Genomic DNA, 19,227 nt, shown 5'->3' on the forward strand with positions numbered 1-19,227 from the left:
CTCAGACCACAAAGCTGAGCATTCAGCAGGAGTAAAGTGGTATCTCAGAGCTGCTCTCTCAAGCACTATGAAGGGGCTTTTCCTGAGTCCCTTCATGAGCACTGCTGCCACACAGCCTTAGTCTGTCCCTCTTTTTCTGGTTTTGAAAATGCCCATTACTTAAACCACATGACAAGTGCTGCTAGGCTGTGGGAAGAAACTGAGTCAAAAATGCATTGATACTGGTCAGAACCACAGGCCATAGGGGAGCGTAGACTCAGGGCCATGTAAAAACAAGTACAAGCCAAACCCAAATCAATAGACAGAAAGAGAAACTAAGGTCAAGTCCTAGTACTATGAAACAGTAATGTAGACTGTTTAGGATATTTAAGAAAAACAAGTTAGTAGTTAGTCACCTATAAATAATCAGAATTGTATCCACATTAGGTAATTACAGAAATAAGCAAGTTAGAAAAGTTAGATGATTTATAAGCTTGAATAGTGATAGAAAATGATTTAGGTATAGAACTTTGAACTCACCAAGATAGGATAGATAGTGGTGTGTTTTATCCAAGTTTACCAAATACAAATGGACTGAATAATGTGAATATAAATTCTTACCTCATAGTTTTTATAATTGGTCTTATTGTATATAGTTTATTGATATTACAGATAAAGCCACTGATCAGACTAAAATGGGGAAATGTTGGGGTGACTTTACTTCACATTGTGTGAAGGTGTGTCTCTGTATTTTCTTTGTTTTTTTTAAGATGTATTTATTTATTTATTTATTTATTATGTATACAGTGCTCTGCCTGCATGTACACCTGCAGGCTAGAAAAGGGCACCAAGTCACATTATAGATGGTTGTGAGCCACCATGTGGTTGCTGGGAATTGAACTCATGACCTCTGGAAGAGCAGTCACTGCCCTTAACCTCTGAGCCATCTCTCCAGCCCCGTGTCTCTGTATTTTCAATTATTAATTCTATACTGTTAGAGAGCTAAGTGTAGGCAAGACTTTGGTATTGTCATTTCTAAGGCCCATCATTTCTATGGCTTTATATTTGTAAGTGCTTTCCTTCCACACCTGCTCAGATACTAAAAGGCCAGACAGCCTTCTATGCCTAGAGGCAATCTAAGAGATGTGTCAGGTGTCGTCTTGCTGCTGATTGGTTGTAATAAGATCTAGAGCAGGAAGTAAGAAGGCGGAGCTTCCTAAAGAGAGAGGGACACAGGGAGAAGAAAGCAAATGTGGGAGATTCAGAGGCAGACATGAAAGGCAACAGACAGACGTGACCAAGAATAGAGAGGTACCCACATGGCAGGTCACAAGCTAGAATAGTTGGGTTGTTTAGATGGGAGCTGGGAGACTGCCCCAGTGAAGGGCCTAAGCTTTAAACTATATAAAAGTCTCTGTGAAAGTCTTCATGTCTTTATTTATACTGCTGGTGGGTCCGAGAAAGCTCCAGCTACATAAGCCACAGAACCAAGCAGCACAAGATTGAAAATTTATCTGAAAAAGAAGTCATAAGCAAAATATGAGTTCTGAGATGCTGAATTTGCTAGTTAGAAGACTAACCTTAAAAACTGGGGTGGAACTAAATAAATAACGCCAGTGAAGAGAAGCCCACAGGAATCTGGTTAAAATAACGGAAGCCAGAGATGGTGGCACATACCTGTAACGCAGCACTTGAAAGGCAGAAGCAGGTGGATCTCTGTGATTTCAAGACTAGCTTTGGCTACATAGTAAGTTCCAGGCTAGCCATGGCTACGTAGCAGGATTCCATTTAAAAAAGAAAACATTTTAAAAATCCATATACTATGCTAATCCTTTGTTACATAACTTAATTTGACTTTCGCTTTCAAACCTTCTTCAGTAGAACACTAATAAAAGGTCTACTATAAGAGACACCTCTATATTTTAAAGTGAGAGCCAAGCTGCTATAACAAAGGACCCAATTGTGAAGTTTCCAGAATAAACCACACCTATAATAAAGATTCTACAAGGTTAACGGACTAGTTAAAACATGATGATTATGTCGAGTTGGCAAACTGCGGATCCAGAGCCAAGTTATCTTATGCTCTCTTAATCCTCCTAATAGCTTTTTATTGGCCTCTCCTGTGTCTGACCCAACACCTTTCCATTACCAGGTAAAGCTTCTGGAATGTATTAACAAAACAGCTTCCACCAATCCACGAGTTTGGAATGGCATCTGAAAACATCAGAATTATCCTTGGTCTATCACACTCCATCTACCTGGTGTTCTTGTGCATGCATTCTTTCTTGTCTCAAAGTAAAGTATCCCTTATTCCCTTTGAGATGAGAATCACATTTTGTGTCCATCGTGTGTGGCCCAAGGATGATCCATTTTCACTAGATGGGTGACTGGTTGGTCCTGTATGACAGTATGAGCCCTTTGTATAAAATAGTCAATCATCTATGCTGTCTCCTCTGGTTGGCCGGTTTTTTCTGCCTTGGACCTTCTTTTTGCCTGGTAAGCCAGGCTGTTGGATATCTTCTCATTTACTCCAGAACATTGAGACCTAGCATTGTTCTTGTTTTCACAGCATTTGGTCAATGCAAACATTTATTTGATTGCATGTGGCTCTTTTATTCCATCATTTTCCAATATCTTCTGTGGCCTCTCATGTTTATTGCAACCCTGCCCTTTGAGTTTAGAAATTCTGTGACTGCCATCATTATAATGCCAAAAGATCAGAGGTGCTTTTCCCTGCAGTACAGCAAGGTGGAGGTGTTGGGTACAATGGCATATTCCCATTCCTATTTGTTGAATCAGAGAAGTCAATTTCTGTGCTCTTTGGACCCTCAAGTATGAGTCTAGGGAAGTTTCTCACCATTAGTTCACAGTTTGGAGACACTTTTGATCTGTTTCGATTCTGTTGAACCATTTACACCATTGCACATTTCTATGACAAGCTTTATTGACGTGGAAGATCTTTTGACCAATCTTAGCATTTTGTTCAACTATTTTGCTACTTGCTATATGACAAGGAAGGGTGAAACATGTTGATCATTCGGGACTCTTCTGAGCCATGGGGACTGGGTAGACTGTTCGGGGCATGGGTCAGAAAAGGTGTAAACATTCCTTTACTAAATTGTTTAGCCAAGAAAAATACTGTGTGCAATAATTTGCTGTCCCCTAGAGAGAATTTTAGCTGAGTAGTTTTTTGCAAACTTACTGTAATTTATCTAAGTATATTCTGAGTTAAAGTAATTTTTTTTTATCATTTTATATCTAGAGGGCATTACGCAAAAGTTAAACTGCCCCTAGGGCTTATCACTGAATACCAAATCTCTGGCCACTTCATTGGCATGCATAACTGAAAGTGTGTGTGTGTGTGTGTGTGTGTGTGTGTGTGTGTGTGTGTGTGTCTATGAGCACTGGGAGATGGCTTTTGGACTACATGAATATATATGAGCTATTGCCTCTGTCTTTTCTCCCTTCCTTTGAAAGGATTGTTAACTAAAATTCAAGCATTGACTGTAAATTTGGGTCTGCAGAAAAACTGCTTATGCAAGAACTTCATCTCAATCATGCCTAATTAGAATGTAAATATACAGAAATGCTAATTTTGAGCTTCCTGGTAGAATGGTTTGGGGCTGGCGTTTATGAATGGTAACTGGTGGGATGATTTGGATCAGAAACTTCCAAATGTTAATTCTGGAAACTGAGGCTGAGAAAAAAAAATCTTGTTACAGGATTTATAAGATATAAAATGATTTGCAACAAAAATCTAAAAGCAGATAATCTTAACTTGTCATAAATATAGTGTAGCTTTAACTGTGTTAAAAGATGTGACAAATCTATGCTGTCTTATAAACTTAGGTATTCCTATCTTCCAAAGTAGAAATGCCATTTTCACTGTATTAAGTATGGTTCATAAAATATTAAAGTATTTTTAAAACAGGACTAAAATATAACTCAGCTTCTAAAGCAAGAATTTTAAAGAGACAATAAACATGTAAAATGCTTTACTGAAAGCACAGTTAATTTATGTAAAACAACATTCACTAATTTCATAAGGTAAAATTTTGTTGAGTTACAAATTTTTATATTGGCTATTAAAATGTTTAATCATATGTGTGTAAGCAAGTGGGTGTGGGCGTGCTTGTACATAGCAATGAGAAAAGTAATAGATACCAAATAATAATCTCCATATAAGCAGCCCGTTTGGGAGATGCCATCCAAAATTGTGGGTGCGTTTAATCTTTTTGCAACTATTATCACTCTTCACAGCCAAAGCCGAAGCCATCATCAGACTAGATTCCAGTAGCTTGGAGAGAGAATCAGAACACAGGGTGGCCCAAGAGGCCCATGTCTCCTGAGCTATAGCAGCTGCAATCATTCGTACGTTTGTAAAGAAGGCTGGGAACATGATCGTATAGGACACTCATGCTTCTTCTATACTTTACTCCGGTGAAACAGCAGGAACACAGTAGGTAACCAGGAGTCTGTACCACATCCACATGTGCATTTTCTATCCCTAAGAGAAACGCAACCTCCCTTCCAAGAAGACTCTTGACTTCTCCACCCATTGACTAAATGCAACCCAAAGCTCGGAAGCTATCAATACTGTTTTTTTTTGGGGGGGGGGGAACACTTGTAATCCAGGTGCTTAACAAGCTAGACATTATTTAAAACTGCTCAGTTTCCCACCTTCACTTCACACCACACCCGTGCTCAGTGATGGAGCAGAGAACCAAGTAGCGTGCGGTGAGGAGGTGAGACGTCCTTTTAGAAAAGGTAAAGCTAGAAACCACAGAGATCGTTAGTGTAAAGAGATTTCTCATCCCACTGGGCCAAACCCTGTACAACTATTCTGTCAATAAAGAGACCTGCCTTGGCCGGTTTGTTCTGAGGAAACAACTCTCGGATTCTCCGCAGATCCACATTTGCGCAGCAGAAGGTACTTGTCTACTGCCACTAGGGCCACATCTAAGGGAAGTGTTAGAGGCTTGGTGCTTGCTCACGGGTGGATAATGGGCTGTTACAAGCTAGGGAAGGGAAGGAAACAATTTCTCTACAGAATATAAAGGATTATTGAGCTGGAGACAATCCGGTGCAGAGCTCATTGCTTTCTCTCTGTTTATCTGGAAGCAAGTGAGAAACACAGGAAGGAGGAGAAGGGAGAGGAGGAGAGGGAAGAGGAGGAGGAGGAGGGGGAGGAGAGGGAGGGAGAGGAGGAGGAGGGGGAGGGAGAGGAGGCAGCGGCAAGAAGGCCCCTCCACTCCCATCTTTTCCCACCTGAAGACCGAGTGTGAATTCTTCACACTGCTTTTTATCAACTCCGAGGAAAAGGCCACAGAAGAATCTGCAAGAGGAATCCCTTCCTGGAAACTCTCCCTTTCAGAGTTTTTCTAGGACCCTTTCCCTTCCCTCTGGTCATATACTTTCCTAAAATTTAGGGGGTTTTTTTGGTTTTGGTTTGCTTGTTTGTTTGTTTGTTGATATCTCTATGCCATTCAAGATGGCTCTTCTCTCAGGCATGTCCTGCAACCTTAATAAGCCTGCTTCTTTATCTCTTGTCCACTTGACTTTTACTACAGAAGTCTGTGCTAAAATTTGGAACTTCAGTGTCCCCTAAAGACTCATGAGCTAAAGAGCTGGCCTCCAGTGTGGCACTGCTGGGAGAGATGGACCCTTCAGCAGCAGAGGGTTGTGAGAGATCTTTAGGTCAGGGGCGGGGGGAGGGGGGGGAGATGCACTTGAAGAATGTACCACCTTGGCCCTTTCATCCTTTTGTTTTCAACACCACTCATCTTTTAAAATTTCAACAACTGTGCTCTTCCACTTGCAACCAACATGGTGCGCTGCCTCTCACAAGCCCAGAGTAAGAGAACCAACCAATCACGGACCAGAACTGATAAAACTGTAAGCAAATCAAACTTTTCTCTTTAAACGTTGGCTTCCCTCAGGAATTTGTTGGAGTAATGGAAGGATACCTAACAGTTCCGGCCTCTTTCCATCTGCTCCAGTATCCATGCTCAGCTTTTCTTCCCCGGTCACATGTCTTTGACCTGGTTTATTTTCATCCTCTGACTTCCACCTTGGCCCCTCTCCCTCGTTTCATTGAAGGCTGCCCTGTGTGCACACTCTGACACAAGCAACATAAGAGAAGGCTTCCTTCTCGTGCACAGTTCAAAGCAAGGCCCACCGTGGTGAAGTCTATGCAGGAGCTGGAAGCCACCGGTCACACACCCGTCTGGAGTCAGCAGGAGAGAACAGTGTATGCCTATGTGCTGCTCCTCTCTTCCCCTTCAGCGTAGGACCCAGCCTGTGAATGGTGCCGCCCACATGTTAGGATGGGTTTTCGTACCTCAGTCCAATTAAAATCGCTCACAGACGTGCCCACAGGCCAGTCTAGTCTAGACAATCCCTTGTTGACACTCCCTCCCTAGGTAATTCAGAGCCTGCCAAGTTGGCGACTGCTAGTAACCATCACTCCCGGAGCCTCTCTAAAGAAACACATTTGAGTAGGAAGGCCGCACCCTTCATCTGGTCTTTGCCGAAGGCCCTAAATTTTTTTTTGAAGTTCTTAATAGACCTTTAAGAAAAGCTTTAGGAGTTCAGAAATAGTTGGCCTTCTGCCTCATGAAGCTATGAATCCCCGGTTTTTCTTCTGTTTCTTTGTTTATAAATAGTTGCTTCTTGTGAGAAGCAACTGCATTGCGGTAAAAAAAAAAAAAAAAAAAAAAAAAAAAAAAACTTTAAAAAGAAGAGAAAGTGCACTCACCTTCTCACATCCCACTCTTGGCAGCCTCTGCCCTTGGAGCTGATAGTCGATCATCCAAATCAAGCCTTGACAAGTAGACCAGGCTCTACACAAACATCCCTGGTCTCCAGCCTGCGCTGTTTACACTGTTGCCTAAGGGGAGCACACCGCCCTACATATGGCACTTTAGCATAAGAAGTATTTTAAGCTGAAAGCTCAAAATTGAAAAGAGGCAGATAGATGGTGAGCATTCTGCCTTCTGTCTGTGCCTAAGACGAGGGCACAAATGGTACAAATGGTACAAAGGTGTCATCCTCACCTCGCATCCAGTTCTGGTTTGTTTTCCCTGTTGCTGTGGTAAACACCACAATCCAATCAACTCGGAGACAGAATGGTTTTCTCCATCATTGGTAAAAACCAACACAGGAGCATGAAGTAGAAAGCATGGGGGAATGCTGCTTACCCACATGCTTCCAGTCACAGACCCAGGTACCTTTTTTATACAGGCCCACCTGCCTAGAGATGACCATCCACAGTGGGCTGGGATGCTATATCAATTAGCAATCTAGAAAATGCCCCCTAGATAACACACACAGGCTAATCTAATAAAGTTAATTCCTTAATTAAGGTTCCCTCTTCCCAGGCGTGTCAAGTTGACAAACAAGGTTAGCCTTCGAACCTCCCTATGAAGGACAGAAGTTAATGACCATAGACAACTCCAAATCCTTGTCATCTCAGAGTGTGGGTGAACAGTAAATCTCTCAGGCTACACTCTGTCCTCAGTCAGCTGTTTGGTATGTTTACCTTCCCACAGCTACTGTCCTAAAGACTGAGTTCTTTTCCTTTGGCAAGTCACATCTCTCTATAAAAAAAAAATATATGACTATATATAATCATATGCCAACTAAATTAGTTGTCCCAGCAAAAAGTTATATAAGCCCAAAGTCTAACCACTCTATAGAGTCAACAAGTACCACATATCAGCCTGGTGCACGTGTTAATAAGCTTCTGATTGCTTTTTTTTTTTTTTAATCTCTCTTCTGTCAGTCTAATTTGCAGGGCCTCCAGCACATAACCTAAGGATATAGAGAAAACCTTTTCTTCTCTTACTTCAAGTAATCCATAATTAAGTGACGACAGACCCCCCCACCCCCAAATCCAGAGGCCTAAAGAATAAAGAGGCTATTTCCTTCACAAAGCAGTCGCTCTGTTGCACAGGCCTTCTGCTCAGCCTGGCTATTTGTGGAGCTGAATTCCGTAGTGGTGTGACATCAGAATGTTGTTGTTTCCTGCTTGATAAAGCTGAGTCATGGCTGTAGGTTTTTTCAGCCATCAAGAGGGGGAGGGGGGGAAGAGGAAGCTGGGTATCTCCAGACCCACACCGTTTCCATTCCCATCCTGCTGGCAAAGACTTAGTTACAGTGAAGGAGTTCTGCCATACTTGACAGAGTGAGAGGCTCTGAACAAACGGAAAATTTTCAACACGAAGGGGTTTCCTCTGAGTTGTAGACCAGACTCTGCCTGTGTGTAGATAAAACTTACCCAGAATGATTCCTTAGCTGCCTTTCCACGGAAAGCAAAGTTCTGTTGACTCCAGCTCTAACCCTTGGCGAAAGCAGCCAGTTATCATCAAGAAGCTTGAACCCTGGCCCACCCAACATGTCAGCAGTGAGCACACGTGCTGGAGAAGGTGGCGTGGGAAAACCCACTGCTGCCTTTCTGCACTAGAAGTCCATGAGACCTACCAACAACAGCCTTGACCATGCCAAGGGGAAGGCTGGTGCTCCCCAACTACTGCATTAGAACGGGGCTCACCCAAGGTTCCACTGCCCCCAATTGGCACTTTGTGATTCCCCTATTCAAGACAAAAAGGGCACCGTAAAACAATGGTCCCTAAAGAATTAAAGTTTTCCAAGGAATCCTACACAGGGGAGGAGAAATGCTAAAGCCTTGTGGCCCAAAGAAGAGCTTGTGTGTGGGGCGAGGGGGCAGATGACTCAAAGCTCTGGGAGCGTCACTCATCGGTACATCGACATGTGAGTGCATCTTTTCGATGACACTGCAAACATTGCTTTAGGAAAGAAGAGTAAGTAAGAGACTTTCCCTTCTAGTTTGGTCAAGCTGTAAACAAATTTTTTAAAAAAATTTTTTTTTGCCAGTTTCCATTTCTTAATTGTTTTGAAACACAGAGAAACTAAAGCCATGAGTTTATGGCCAAAGTCCACACTTACAACACTAGGCCTGGTGCTTCCTCAAGGGCTTCAGCTAACCAAAGGTAGTCCGAAAACGAGCTGCTTCCTATCCTGTCTGTCTAAAGTTCTTTGAGTGTCCAAGGAAGACATGAATATTCATGCGCCTCCCTGCTGGACTCCTTGCCAAGGAATGCTACACTGCCGGCTGATATAGGTGTGTTTCTTAGCATCTTATTCCCAAGCATAACTTGTAGATGCTTAGAGTACATGAGTGCCAAGGAAAGCAGTATACAGATTTGGTCAAATATGAGGGAAAACTAGATGGTCTTTCCCTATGCCAAAAACTAAGAATAAATAAATAAATACATAAATACATAAATAAACACATAAATAAAACTGAAACCTTTTGTGTTAGTCAGATTTCCATTCCTACAAAAAAAAAAATACCTGAGATAGCCAACTTAAAGGAGATAAAAGGTTTATAGTAGGTCACAGTATTCTGTTTTGCTCTTCTTTTTAAAATTCAGGTCACCAAGGGTAGCAAGTTCCTTTACCTGCTGTGCCATCTCAGCAGCCTCACCTCACAGTTCTGCAGTTTCAATCCATGGTTACTTAATGATGTAGTTTGAGGGCTGTGGACATACAGCATCTCATGGCAAGAGTAATGGCAGAACAGAGGCCAGAAAGCAGACAGAGAGACAGAGAGAGAGAGGAGGGGGCTGGGTTTTCAAGGTCCTCTTGAAGGACATTCCCCTGACAACTTTCTCTAACTAGGCCCCACCTCTTAAAGATTCCACTACCCCCTCAATAACACCAGACCCCGGAGACCAAACCTTCAATACACAGTTCCCTTTGGGGACACTTAAAATCCAAACTGCACCATGTTTTACATACACAACGTGTGTTCACATCTGAAAACAGTAGCGTGTGATTGCAGCTTTGCTATTCCAAACACCAGCAAGCTTTTTAGATGAGCATTTTCAGTCCTACTTTCAAACAGGCGTTGTGGAATGTACTCAGTTGGGATTTCAAGTTCACATTCTCCTGTAGAGTGACATCACGTTTCTTCTTCTCCAGTGAGGCCCATTCTCCCCTGCTAGTGACCAGCAGCCCTCAGAAGGACCTCATGTTATCCTTGTGCCTTAAAAGCATCTTGCTATTCTGATGCATGAAAGCTCTGGGGATGATGCTTGCCCATCTCCTGCCCAGAGTGTGGTTCACAGCGAATGACAAAGTCGTATTTGAAATTCTAAATCAGCCTGCTTAATTTCTGCCAAACTGGTGATTGCTAATCATGTCCCTTTGCAAATCTTTCTGGCCGAGGGAGACGTCAAACACTCACCATCCCCTCAACATCAAATTCTATGAGCCACCTGAGCCATCTGCACAAATTTCCTTTCTGAAAACTAAGCAAATGGAAGAAGAGTAGCTTTTGCTTAGAAAGTGGAGCATGAATATGCAATTGACACATTCGTTATAAAATTTTGTTGTAAAGAATGAGTGAAGCAGAAGCCACAGAACCCCCAGATAGCAAGCGGGAGAAATGGAACAGATGGACAGAGGCATTCCTGTGACTTTTCTCCATTAGTCTCCACTCCGTATCATTCTGAAAACGCTTTTGAACCGAGATGATACGGATACAGTTCAGTCACGGCCAGGATTTGTAGCCTACAAAGCTCTATCTGCATTCAATCTCTAACATCTTTTTTTCCCCAGTCGTGTTTGGTTCTACCCTAAGTCTCCTGGCTCTTTGGTCTCCGCTTCCTGGCCATCCAGGCAGTGTCAAGCATGGGCTCCCTCTCATGGCCTGGGTCCTAAGTTAAACCAGACATTGGTTGGCCACTCCCACAAGTTCTGTGCCACCCCCTGCCCCAGTACATCTTGCAGGCAGGACAGATTGTAGGTCGAGGGTTTTGTGGCTGAGTTGGTGTCCAGGGTTCTCTCTGAGTAGCCTGAAGAGTACCTTACCTCCCCAGAGACTAGAACTTAGGGCTGAAGGCACCAGCTCAGCCTTTCTACATTCAATGAGTTGTGTGGATGTTTCCTCAGCAATAGGGCTCTGCTGTCAGTTTGCTGATAGCAATTCTCTGACCTAGCATCAGCCTGGGTTGTTTGTGACTCTCCATGGGACCTCCCTCAGGCAATCCGGCAGATGTAGTTCTGTGTTTCCCAGGAGGCCAGGATGAGACCCAGCAGGAAGTAAGTGCTTTTCCCATAGGAAGGCCAAACACCAACGGCTTCTGAGCAGAAACGGGTGAAGTATGGGGTCAAAGGTTCTGCACTTCCCAAGGATGCCGTCTCTGGGTGGAGACAGGTGGAACACAGAACCAAGATTTGTCCCAGGAGATCTCCAGTTCAGTTGGAGGTGCATGAGAAAAGATTTCTCTGCAGTAAGTGTTACTGCTCTTTTAGCTGACCTGCCAGCATCAGGCCAGTTGGCAGCGAGAAGTTCCGGGCTCTGAAACCCAAGCCAGGAGACAAGGGCCCAGCCTGACTCAGGTGAGTTGGTGGGTGCTTCAAGAACAGCCAGTAAAATGGAGGCTTAGAGCTCTGAACTTGAGAGGCATTGGTGAGAGCATTGTTTGGTTCTGGCAGACAGAATGCTGCTTCGAGAACAGCCAGCCACTTGCCTTTCTTTGCACATGGCCATTGCTGAGGGCAGAGTGGTGAGAAAAAGATTGTGGCAGTGATCTGTGCTGAGAGGCTGGTGAGTGGCAGAAGCTCATGGTGGCGAAAAGCACATGGTTGCCTAGCTGGCAGTCAAGCCTGGGTATCCGTGGTCAGTGAATTCTCCAGGAAGGAGAGGAGCCCTTCTTCCCCCCAGAATAAATGTTGAGTCTCAGCCAGTCATGGTTGAGGGAGAGAGAGAGAGAGAGAGAGAGAGAGAGAGAGAGAGAGAGAGAGAGAGAGTTTATTTCATGAATCAGGAAGATTCTCACCCTTGGGCAGGGGGAGGGGTTTCACGGGTGAATGTGATTTGCTGGGGATAAGAGTGCCTGGGATACTTCGTTTATATGCAGCAGCACAGTGCTACCCTAAGGGGAGTGAAGTACTTAATTATCCTAGGGAACAGTGTGGGGTGGGGGAAGAAATCCAGGTATGGTCAGAGATACGGGAAAAGGTCATTGGCTGAAAGCTAAGGTAGGAAGACAACTCATTAGAGTATTTCCAGGAATCCCTAGGTGCACACTGAAAGGGTTTCTTATTGGGAAATGGTTGGGCTTATAATCTCCTAGAGGGCTCTGTGACACTTCTTAGAGGATCTGGGGTTTCCTCATATCGGGTAGAATGGAGGGAACCCAGCTGAGGAAGGGAGTCTGCCATTTAGCACTGAGCTCAGGACCTTTCCAGTAATGCCAGTCTTCGACCTTAACAGCAGGGTCCAACAGCAGCAACTCGGACCAAATGCTGCCCTGGCTCACGATTGGAAGGCTTGCCTGGCTACAGAAGATGGCCAGTTTAGACTCGTGTCCTCCATGACTAGGAGTTCTCACTAGGGTCACCCTTATAGATTCAGGAAGTTTCCACTTCCACTAGGGTTCCACGTTGCATCCCAAATGCCCCTGATTGCAGCCATCTCCCCCCTCACTTTCACCAAACTCCACTCCTTCCTGATCTCTCCTGCCCATGTCCATATACAACCCCAGTCTTCCCCAAAAATCTATTCTCTATCCCCTTCCCAGGGAGGTCCAGGTGCCGTCCCTAGAGCCCTCCTTTTTACCTAATCTCCTTGAGTCTAAGGACCGTAGCTTGATTATCATTTATTTAACAGTTTCTATCCACTTATAAATGAGTACGTACCACATTTGTTCCATCTTTGCCCACAAATTTCATGATGTCATTTTTTAAAATAGCTGAGTAATTCTCCATTGTGTAATTGTACCACATTTTTTTTTAAACCCAGTCTTTGGTTGAGGGATGTCTAGGCTGTTTACAGTTTCTTGCTATTAGACAAAAAGCTACTATGAACATAGTTGAGCAAGTGTCCTTGTGCTTTGGTGGGGCATCCTTTAGGTATATGCCCAAGAGTGGTATAGCTAGATCTCAAGGTAGATTGATTCCCAATTTTCCGAGAAAACACCAAATTGATTTCTGTTCAAGTTTGCACTCCTATCAGCAATGAAGGAGTGTTTCCCTTGCTTCACGTCGTTGACAGCATGAGCCATCACTTCTGTTATTGATCTTAGCCATTCTGACTGACAGGTGTAAAATGGAATCTCAAAGTAGTTTTGATTTGCATTTCCCTGTTGACCAAGGTGTTGAACATTTTTTAAGTGTTTCTTGGTCATTTGAGATTCCTCTGTTGAGAATTCTCTCTTTAGATCTATAACCCATCTTTAATTGAATTATTTGGGGTTTTTATATCATTTCTTGAGTTCTTCATATAGTCTGGCTATTAACTCTCTATCTGTGGAATTGGTAAAAATCTTTTCCCATTGTGTAGCCTGCTGTCTTGTCCTATTGATGGTGTCACTTGCCTTACAGAAGCTTTTCACATTCATATGGTCCCATTTTATTAATTGTTGATCTTAGTGCCTGCTTTATTGGTATTCTATTCAGGAAGGTGTCTCTCATGCCAATGCATTCAAGGTTATTCTCTACTTTTTCTTCTATCAGGTTCAGTGTATCTGACTTTATGTTGAGGTCTTGATCCACTTGGACTTGAGTTTTGTGTAAAGTGATAAATATGGATCTACTTGCATTATTCTACATTAATATCCAGTTATACCAGCACCATTTGTTGAAAATGCTTTCTTTTCTCCAGTATGTATTTCTGGGTTCTTTATGAAAAAGTTAGACATCCATAGGTGTGTGTATTTATGTCTGGATCTTGAAGTTGATTCCACTGATCTGTTTTGAAGCCAATACCATGCAGTTTTTATTATCATAGCTGTGTAGTAGAAATTCAAATCAGGGATGGTAATAACACCCAGCAGATCTTTTATTAGGATTGTTTTAACTATCCTGGGTTTTTTGTTTTTCTATTTGAAGTAAAGGATTGCTTTCTTCAAGGTCTGTAAATAATTGTGTTGAAATTTTGATGAGGAGTGCACTGAATCTGTAGATTGCTTTTGGTAGGATAAGTATTTTTACTTTGTTAACCCTATCAATTCATAAGCATGGGAGATCTTTCCAAATTATGATTATCTTATTCAATTCCTTCTTCAAATAGTTTAAGTTTTTTTTAATTTTTATTGATTCTTTGTGAGTTTCATATCATAAATCTCAGTCTCACTCATCCCCCATCTCCTTGTATCTGCCCTCTTCCCTTGCAACCTCCCCCACAAAAAATGAATAAATAAATAAAACATAAACAAAAACAAAACGTAGAAAACATCTCGTTGCAAAAGCTGTAGTGTGTCACAGTGTGTCCCACAGTGTCTACCCGTCTGTCCACACATCTTGACTAGTGAATGTTCATTGCAGTGAGTTATTGGTCTGGTTTGAGGTCTCTGGCTTGTCACACCATCAATACTGAATCCTCACCAGGACTCCTCCTGGTTATCCTGTTGTCGTCTACCATGTGTCATGGAGATCCTGCAGCTTTGGATCAACAAGACTCACCCTTCTACACAACCCAACAGCTCACAGATGATGTAGATGTTGGGGTGGGCCAAATCAAAGCCATGGATCTGGTCCTGGGTGGTAGCTGAGCTGGTCCTTCGTTATTCACAAACACACGGGGCAAGCTCCCCAGCGCTTCCCCAACTAGGCCACCCAATGCAGCCATAGTAGCAGGCAGGGTCAGTTTTTCCATGCTCACGCCCTGAGGACAGGGCCAGCTCACCTGTACCCATGTCTTCCTCCCAGTCGAGAGGTATGGGAACCACTTTCCCAGTGCATCCATCAAGGGGCAGGGCCACTGTCATGATACCAGGACCAGCTTTCCTGAATCCCTCAGGTGCCTAGGGGGTTGAGTAGGCAGAGGACATCATACCCACTCCCAAACCACCTCTCCTGCACTCACACTCCTCTCCACCCTCGAATCTCCAGTTCCATCTCTCTTCGTAATGCTCAAACTGTTGAGCTCACTTCTCTTTCTCTCCCTTCCGTCCACCACGTATTTTACACATTGTAGAGGCTCCTGCTACCTGTAGGCAGGCCACTCGGCTGGGCCTGTGGCTGACCTTTGCTGTCTACGCTGCAGGGAGTGTTGACAAGTGGGCCTCTAGGTGTTTACAGCCCTCCCGTGTGGCACGGCATTAGGCAGACCTATAGACATCTTTCACCTCCTGCACTATGGTGTGTAGGGGCAGGAGGGGCTCTGCCTGACCACCCACACATGTGTGGTAGCAGACAGGTCTCTGAGCGTCTTTCCCTCCTCCCGCCATGTGGCACGGTGGTAAGTATGTGTTGTCTCTGGATGCCCTCGTCCTGCTGTACTGCGTTGCCCTCCCAGGATGGCTTGCATGGCAGCAGGCAGGGCTCAGTAAATCTGCAGCCCACAGCAGAGGACAGGTGTCTGGACATGTTCCTGTTCCCTCACGGAGCTGCATGACAGCAGGTAGAGCTCTGGCTTGAAGTTTTTTTCATACAAGTCTTTCACTGGCTTGGTTAGAGTTACTCCAAGATATTTTCTAGTAGAGGCTGTTGTGAAGGGTATTGTTCCCCCTGATTTCTTTATCAGTCCATTTGTCATATAGGAAGACCACTTTTAATTTTATTTTATTTTATTTTATTTTATTTTTGAGTTTATCTTGTATCTGGCCACTTTGCTGAAGGTATTGATCAGCTGTAGGAGTTCCCTCACAAAAATTTTAGTGTCACTTTTGTATACTATCATGTCATCTGCAAAGAACTTTCACTTCTTCCTTTCCAATTTGTTTCCCTTTGATCTCCTTCAGTTGTCTTAAAATACTCTACCTCAAAGTTCAAGTACTATATTGAATAGATATGGAGAGAGTGGACGGCCTTGTCTTGTGCCTGATTTGAGAGAAATTACTTTGAGTTTCTCTCCATTTAATTTGATGTTGGCTATAGGCTTGAAGTAGATGGCCTTTGTTATGTTTAGGTATGTCCCTTGCATCCCTAATCTCTCCAGGACTTTCATCATGGAAAAAGTGTTAAATTTTGTCAAAGGCTTTTTCTGTGTGCAATGAGATACTCAAGTGTTTTTGGTTTTTGTGTTTGTTTGTTTTGTTTTTTGGGTTTTGGTTTTGTGTGTGTGTGTGTGTGTGTGTGTGTGTGTGTGTGTGTGTGTGTATGGTTTTTACCTTTGCTCATATAGTAGATGACATTGGCCGATTTTCATATGTTGAACCATGCCTGCATCTCTGGGATGAAGCCTACTTGAGCATGGTGGATGATCTTTTTAAGGTGTACTTGGATTCAATTTGCAAGTGTTGTATTGTATATTTTTTGCATCAATGTTTATAAGGGAAATTTGTCATTTTCTTTCTTCATTGGGTCTTTACATGACTTGGGTATCAGGGTAACTGTAGCTTCGGAAAATGCTCCTTATGTTTCTATTTTGTGGAATAATTTGAGGAGTATTAGCACTAATTCTTCTTGGAAAGTCTGGTAGAAACTGGGAATAGCAGCACACACCTGTGATCCCACCACTCTGAGAAGCAGAGACAGGCAGTTCTTTGTGAGTTCAAGGCCAGCCTGGTCTACAAAGCAAATCCAGCACAACCAAGGCTACACAGAAAAACCTTGTCTTGAAAAACAAAAACAAAAACAACCCCCCCAATAAAAAACAAAACAAAACAGAAAAAACCTTCAAAACCTCATGTGGAGAGTAGGAAAACTGCCTCTGACATGAACTATGGTGTCCTCAGTATGACCACGTCCCCTTGGTGGGGAGGCCTGGATGCCCCCAGAGGAAGGGGGAAGCAGGCTATCTGGATGAGACTTGATAGGCAGTGGTCATATGGTGGGGAGGAAGTCCCTTTCTGTCAAATGTCTAGGAGAGGAGAATAGGGCGAAAGAGGGAGGGAGTGAGGAATGGGAAGATACAAGTGAGACATAACAATCAGAATGTAATCTGAATAAATTATTTTAAAAAATAAATTTAAAAAAGAATTGAAATGTCCTCTTGGTGGATTTTTTTTTCCTTTAAAGAATATGTATTGTCCTTCCCCCATCTCTTTGGTTTGAAGTCTATTTTGTTAGATACTAAAAGGGCCACACCAGCTTGCCTAGGTCCATTGCTTGAAATTTCTTTTCCCAACCTTTTACTTTGACATAATGTCTATACTTGATATTGAGGTATGCTTATAACATGCAGCAGAAGGGTTTCTGCATCCATTATGTTAGCACATGTTAGCACATGTATTTTTTATTAGGGAATTAAGATCATTGATATTGAAAAATATCAATGACCAATGATTGTTCATTTTTGGAGAGTTTGATGGTGGTGGTGGGGTGTGTGTGTGTGTGTGTGTGTGTGTGTGTGTGTGTGAGTGTGTGTGTGTGTGTGTGTGTTTCCCTTCTTTTAGTTTTGCTGTTATGAGATTATTTGCTGCCTGTCTTTTCATGGGTGTAGTTAAAACTCCTTGGGTTGGAGTTTTCCTAATAGCATCCTTTGCAGGGCTAGATTTGTAGATAGATATTGTTTAAATTTGACTTTAACATGAAATACCTTATTTTATCCATTTATAGTTATTAAAAGTTTTGCTAAATAAAGTAGTCAGACTACAGCACATCTGTCCAGGCCCTTTGGGGGGTTCGAGTCTCCACTGAGAAGTCAATATAATTTATCAAGGTCTGCCTTGAAGAGGACCCAGGTTTGCAAACCAGCACCCACATGATGGCTCACAAACACCCATAACTCCAAATCCAGAGGATCCAACACTGTCTTTCTGCCTCTGAGGACACTAGGCAGGCAAACGCAAGCTATGCAAGTATACATGCAGGCAAAGCACTCATACACACAAAACAACATATGTAAATAAACCTAAGGGAAAATATTTTAAATTTTAACAAAGTTTTTAAATGAAGGCTATAAATTTCTAAAAAGTGGGATCTGGGGATGTATATCAGCCAATATAGTGTTTTCCTAGCGTGAAGAAAACCCTGGGTTTTATCCCAGTGGCAGGAAAATTTTTAAAGTCAATTTTTTTAATGCTTTGTAAGAATAGTAAACCTGTCTGTTTGCTACAACATCTGGTATCTGGTCCAAGGAGGACACTGTGAGTGTCTGTGTCTTAGTAAATCATTAATACCATAACCTAGTACTTGTACACTCAGAGCCCTTGCCATCACTTCAAGTTAACCCAGATCTCTCACCCCCAACTCATTTGATTTTTAAAAAAACAACTTCGCAACATAACTCCAGTTGACCTGGATGTCACTTTGTAGCCCCTCAGCTGGCCTCAAAGTCATGGCAGTCCATCTGCCTCGGCTTCCAAGGGCTGGGACTACAGGCATACCACCAGCTCTTAGCCCACATCTTAGCTTTTCAATCAAGCAGGAGAAAGACCAAGTTCATCCCTTCAAGGTTTCAAAAGATGACAAGTCTGTGTACAGAGTGCTCAGCTTTCATCTGCTGTGCTCACAGGGACCAGATGGCTGCCTCCTCTCTAGCATTCCCATCCTGAAGAGGACAGCATGTGAAGCTGGCGACATTTGATGAGTTCCTCAGAAGTCTGAAGTTAAGGCCCTCCGTTCACTTTCTTTCTTTTTTAAAACACACACACTCTATATATGGCTCGTAAGATGAACAATTATGTAATTGGGGAGCCTTAGAAGCAAAGAACACTCACCATGTTTTCCAGGGGTGTCTTAAGATATTTCCAGAGAGCTATCAGTACCAACACAAATGGCATTTTAGGCCTCCTACACACAGCAGAGAGAGGAAGGAAACCTCATGCCCCTCAGGATTAGAGCCTACATTTCCAGTGTCTACCTGCTGCCCTCCTCGGTACCTTTGGTGGCAGGCTGGCTCCTCTCTGAAAATGTGGAGTTATTATTCTAGAGGTGGGTCAAACCCCGGCTCCTCCAGCCAGAATTCCCAGGTTCCTAGACACCATCCCATTTTTCCAGAGCAATGTCAGGTGTAGAGGCAACACATGACACATGACTTCAATAATGCATCCTGAGGGCTTGCCCCATCTCTGTGGGCTACCTGGGTGGAGGCCATGCGGGAGCCCTCAATGTCTCCTCATCATGGCCTCCTTGACATTCTGAAGTTTTGACCTTCTGTCACTGTCACTTATCTTGCCAATAAGTAAGATTTTTTAAACGGTCTCTTTTTTTCACTCTAAAAAAAGAATTTTTTTATAGAGTAAGTCATAAAGGACTCCTATGTGGCGTTTCAGGAATCACATTGCTCTATTCAGTACATAGGCAAGTTTCTACTAGGAACGTGTGTGTGTG

General features: G+C 43.1%; 1 long non-coding RNA gene across 1 annotated transcript in view; it reads right to left on the bottom strand.

The window, feature by feature from the left end:
- LOC311590060 overlaps positions 1–7,007 on the bottom strand; it is an 81,694-nt gene extending 74,687 nt beyond the window's left edge. Inside the window, exon 1 of the long non-coding RNA XR_014776749.1 lies at positions 6,737–7,007. This is a non-coding gene — a long non-coding RNA (uncharacterized lncRNA). The remainder of the gene's footprint in view (positions 1–6,736) is intronic.
- Positions 7,008–19,227: the final 12,220 nt, after the last annotated feature.

This window comes from Acomys minous (assembly GCF_964271855.1).
Source record: "Acomys minous genome assembly, chromosome: 19".
NCBI classification, from domain to species: Eukaryota; Metazoa; Chordata; class Mammalia; order Rodentia; family Muridae; genus Acomys; species Acomys minous.